A 6016-nucleotide genomic window follows, 5' to 3' on the forward strand; every position below is an offset into this window, starting at 1 on the left:
CTCTGATCTCACGTATGCCGGTTTCTCTCATGTGTGACTAGGTTTAATCGTTCGGGCACCGTAATCGGTTCACTTAGTGTTGGCCCAAACCTCCCGTAGTATCCGACTCGACAGTCTCCCTAATATCACCAATTTGCGAAAAACAACTCGATCTATATACAATAAAACTAGCCTATACAAATGAATATCAAACGCCGGGTGACCAAAATGTTGGAAAATTTGTTCAATAATTGAACCGATCACCCTTCTCAGATAGTTGCAGCTGGAAATTTGCCTGCCATTTTTGTTTTTGTCTATGTTTTTGTTTTTTTTTTTTTTTTTTTTTTTTTTGTTTTGTTTTTTTTTTGTTAACCATACTTGAAGGTAATGTATTAACAATCGAAATTTTCAACAAGAAAACCCTTTGACTCAAAATTTGGTTCCCAAAAGTGTGTAAGTGGAACCGAAAGGGTAGTGATATAATCTGAATGGCCTAAGTGTGAAAATGACAATGTGTGGAGCATAAAGATGTAATGTAAGCTCCTTTTCAAACTTGTGATTTTTCAAAGATGATGAAAATGTCAAAATGTGGACTAAAAGACTCTCTAAAACCTAAGAAAATCGCAAAAAAGATATGGTGATGTAAAGAGACCGGATATGGATTCTACTCGGGGACAAGCACCAATGCTTCATCCTAACAGTTCAAACATGATCAAGTGTGATCCTCTCAGCGGTAGTGATCGTAAGGCTAAGAACATCCATTGCTATAGTATATCCTACAGTTGTTAGTATTGTATGCATAATTTTTCATGAAACAACCGGGCCATGATCACTTACCCCTTTAAGCTTCCAGCATCTGATCCCAAGTATGAAATCCCAAACTGCAGCCAATGGTCCCGGTTCGTTAGGTGATATAACAACAAGATCCTGGACCAATAATGATACAATAACTGTGAACCTGTTCCATGGTATCCAAGGAGGTGAGAATAAACAGACAACAAAAATGCATGAATGCTAATGCCTTAAGCTAAATGTTATGCAAAAATAAAAAGTGGAAAAGAAGAAAATAAAATCTTTTTGAAATTTTATAAAATAAAAAAAATGAATGCAAAATAACTTAAACTAATATGTTATGCAACCTAACTAAAGAAAAATGCATGAAAAATTAAAAAGAAAGGGAAATGCCCCACCCCAAGCTTAAGAACAAGCATTGTCCTCAATGCTTAAGGAAAGGGCGGAAATGACCTAAATCGGAGGGTTGGGTAGAGGATAGGGGTTTGTAGAGGAGGAAAAAATGGTGAATACTGGCGGTGGTCTCGCGGGATTCCGACCGGAAGATCTTCGGGAAATCGAGTTTTTGTATGGAGCGCGGGCGGGGCGCGGGCCGCTTAGAGGCCGCGTGTAACATTCTTGGTTTCCTCTTGAGTTAACAGAAGGTTTAGAAGAATTTTTGGTCAAAACACGCGGGCCGCGTAAAGGCCGCGTGAACTGAAGCTCAAAAAATACTAAGTGTTGAAAACAGCCCCGCGGGCCGCGTGGAACCCGCACGCTGGCCGCGTGTGCTGAACAGAGCTGGAGGTGATTCTTTTACGCGGGCAAGGAATGGGCCGCACATAAGCCGCGTATGACCTTATGCGGGCCGCGTGACTTCCTGCACCTCAAAATTTGAATTTTTTCTAAAAACATGATTTTTGGCCAAACCAATTCTCGTAAAGTCCCGGTTTCAAAAACACAACAAAAGGTTTGGACCAAATGTGAGAATAAAGCTTGAAAATTTTCAAAAATGAACATTTTCAAAACAAAAACAATTCAAAATCATTTTATTCGGTTTATAAAAGACGAAAGCACAATGCTTCCCAAAAATGCCCTTCTTTAACGTCTTTTGTGACACGCCTCCAAACTTCACTTTAACACTTTGGGGCGTCCAAATGGACGACATCTTGGACATTTGAATCAAAACCTTCATAGAATGACTTCAAACAATGTCCACTAACCTTGAAAATTTGCCCCGTGTCAACATTTTTTAATTTCCAAACCTCCATTGGGACTCTTTTCTTGTATTTGACTTTCTTTTTATGGGAAAACCATACCGGACGTAGACCTTTGATAATAGCAATCATCCAACAATATTTTTTCTTGTACTTGTTTAGTAAGGTGACCAACTCTTCCGTCTTTGACATGGTTGTCGAGTTGGTGATCGGTTGGGCGCCTTCCTTTTCGAGATACATATCTTTTAAAGGGTCCGACAAATTTATAATTTCCGGCTCTTGTGGTTGGTCTACCACTGGAGTTAGTTTCTCAACGGTAGTGGGTGGCTCAACCTCTCTTTTGTTAACACCCAACACTTCCTCTATAGTTTCATTGACATCTTTCTCAATTTCTTCTTCCTCCTTGATAGCCTCTTCCATTTCTACGCCTTCTTCCTCTTCTCCATATAACACTCTTGGGCCATTAAAAATTTTCTTATCTTTCAAAGGAATGACACATGGTCTCTCTTCAGATGGTAGTTTGTCTTGATCTTCCATTATACTTATTGTTTGAGCAAGTTGTGTTATTTGTTGCTCTAAGCTTTTGAGGCTAGCTTGCGTTGTTTCCTGGAAATTTTGGGTAGATGTGGCAATTCTCTTCACAATGTCCTCTAAGGACATGCTTGGCGTTTCAGGTTGTTGAGGAGGTGAAGGATATGGATGTTGGAACTGTGGAGGTTATTGGTGTTGGTCATTACTCCAAGCTTGGTATGGGCTTTGGTATTGGTTGTATCCCCAAGACTAGTTGTTGTCGCACCATTGATCATGTTGAGGTTGATCATAACTCCATTGGTTTGACCAGTAGTAGCTTCCCTTCTCTTGCACTTCTTCTCATTCTCCTTGTAAATATGGACACATGTCGGAATGATGTCCATTTTGGGCACAATAATCACAAAGACGAGGCGTAGGCTGCACACTTTCGTCACTTTCAATCATCATAACTAACTGAGCTAGCTCAGAAAGTTGGTCTTCAGTGCAATGAGTGTTCATTTTTGAACCATACTTTTTTCTTTTTTTTTAATCTTGGGGTTTTAAATTAGAGTACTTGCATAATGAGATCTAGGCATATAAAAACAAACTGATTCAATCAAAACCAATCCCCGGCAACGGCGTCAAAAATTTGGTGGTTGTCGAGGCCAACAAAAATAATAACCCTAAATATTACACACTAAAATAGTGTATATTGGTAAAGGGGTCGAATCCACGGAGATTGGTTCAATTTATAACTCTATGAAAAATCTCTTTGTAAAAATACTTGTAAAATAACAATAAAAATAAAATGGGGGGGGGGGGGGGGGGGGTTGGTATTTTGAAATACTTGAAACAAACTAGAATTAACTATGATTTAAATAGACAACTTCAACAAAAATAAGGGTTTGATGTAAAATCAATAAGGGAGAGATGGTTGACTTAAAGTTTCCTCACTTTGACTTTTGATGAACATATCATTAGAATCCAATGGTGCAATACTTTGATTTAAATCCTTAATTTGGCTATAGTAATCCAAGGAACTTGAGATTACCTAGACTTTTCTTAATTATTGAAATGGCTAGAGAAGCTCATAACAATTTCCTTAGTCAAAGTCACTAATTCCAAATAGCATGTAATTAGTGAAAGTCAACTAGCATTAAGAACCAAAAAGTCACCAAATCCAAGAGGAGTCAATTGCTTTCACTGCCATGTTGGAGAAAATGTTTTTAAGATTGTGTGAAGCGAAAACAACACAAAAATCAATTGTTGCTTGCTAATTTGAGGATCATTTACTTAATCAAGAAATTAGCCAACTAATCACCACAAACACATTTAAACTCGTGAATAAGAACATACTAGTGGTGATAATATGATAAAACACAAAACATTTCCATAAAGATTTAAGAACAAGTTCATGGATTCTTCAACATCCTACAAAAGTTCAAAGGATTCAACAAAAAGTCAACCAAGATTACTTTAGCCAAGCATGACTAAACTCAAAGAAACAAAGTTAGTTAAGATTGTACCAAACATTTGACAAGAATCAAGAGATGACAAGAATATATTCTTGAAGTGTTCTTGGCCTCCAAAAGTGCTCCAAACTCTAGAGAGAAAGTATCAAAATCGGACCTCCAAGATAAGGCTGAAGAGGCACACCAACCTTCCCAATATAGAGCTCTAAGTAAAATCCCGAAATTGCCCTTGTCAGGAATCAACGCAGGCCACGGGGAATCTTACGCGGGCCGCGTGACTTCGATGGAATTTTTGGGCTTCTTCAAGTCTTGGGCCCCCACGGCTAATCCATTGGCCCAGTTCGATTCCAATCAGCTTCTAGCCCATTTTTCTTCAATATTTCTTCAATTAAAGCCCAATTTGTCTTTCCACATCACTCAAAACTTCCGCAAACTCCTAAACATCGATCTTGCACACTCAAGAATTCTCCCAATCCCTTTTAAATTTAAAGTTCAACACTTCTGCGCCTTCAAGCAATCGACAAGCCTAGTCCCTGAATCACCTCCACAGCTATCAAGCACGAAATCCCCACTGCTCTTCAAGTCCAATCGCCTTCCAAAATATCCCGCACACTCCCGCTCCTCTACTTTCCTTAAAATCTGCAATAATGCTCAATTAACTAGAAAGTACCCGAAATGGTCATAAAAATAACAAAAAAGGAAAATAAGCATGGAAATTAACTAAACTGCGAATGGAATGTGCTAAAAAAAACTATAAAAAGAAGTAAATAAAATGAAGCTATCATCTGTCTTGATAAATCTTTGTTTTCATCTTTGAAAATTCTTTCAAATACTAATACAGTTTCTCTTCCAAATGGTCAATTTTTACCTGTAACACAAGTGGGAAATGTTTCTCTTGATAACATTATCAATATTTCTGATGTTCTTTAATTACATTCTAGAGTTCAATAACAATCTCATATCCATTTCCAAAATCACAAATTACTAAATTAGTTAAAGGTATGGATTATCTTTACTGATGAATTATATGCAATGCAAGCCCCTTTGTCGAAGAGTAGTTTCATCATTGGAAAAAGGGTGAACAATCTCTATATACAAGGGTAAAAATGCTTGAAGAATCCTTCATTTTCATATCATTATTTTAATCAAAGTTCTTTTTCTTCTTGTAATTCCTTCAATAAGTGTAATATGTCTAATCTTTGGCAAAATAGATTAGGAAATTTACTATTTGATAAACTGAAATCATTGTCATTGACATCAGAAAAAAGTTCTAATGATTTGTTCAAATTAAATCTTGTGAAATTTGTTTCCAAGCAAGACATCATATGTTATCTTTTTCATTAATTGAAACATATTCTAAACAACCTATTGATCTTGGTCACATAGATACTTAGGGTCCTTATAAAGTTCCCACGTATAATGGTTTTAAATATTTTACAACCATTCTGGATGATTACAATAGATGTACTTGGATCCATATCATCAAACATAAGAGTTCTACATTGACTCTTATTCAAGCTTTTGTCAAATATGTCCAAAATCAATTTCATGTCATCATTAAGACCATTCGCACTGATAATGCCTTGGAACTCAGTTCTAGTAATGAAGGCGTTCAATTTTTTCAATACATGGGGATCATACATCAGAAATCTTATTCTTATACACCCCAACATAACGAGGTTGTTGAAAGGAAACACAAACACTTACTTGAAGTGTCTTGTGCTTTATTCTTTCAATCTAGTCTTGGAAAATCTTATTAGGTAGAATTTATCTTGACGTCATCTCATATAATCAATCGATTTCCATCAAGAATTCTAAACAACCAAAGTCCTTATGAAGTATTATTCAAAACCAAACCATGCATGGATAATTTAAAGTCCTTTCGATGTTTGTGTTTTACTTCCACTCTTCCATTCAATAGAGACAAACTTATGCCACGATCAAAGGCTTGCATATTTTTGAAAAAACGATACAAATTTCTTGATCTTCATACAAATGAAATTATTGTTTCAAGAGATGTCAAATTCTTTGAAAATATACTTCCTCTTCAACAAAACATACAATAAG

The sequence above is a fragment of the Lactuca serriola genome, chromosome 5 (genome assembly GCF_051521515.1).
Source record: "Lactuca serriola cultivar US96UC23 chromosome 5, Lser_US96UC23_V15, whole genome shotgun sequence".
NCBI classification, from domain to species: domain Eukaryota; kingdom Viridiplantae; phylum Streptophyta; class Magnoliopsida; order Asterales; family Asteraceae; genus Lactuca; species Lactuca serriola.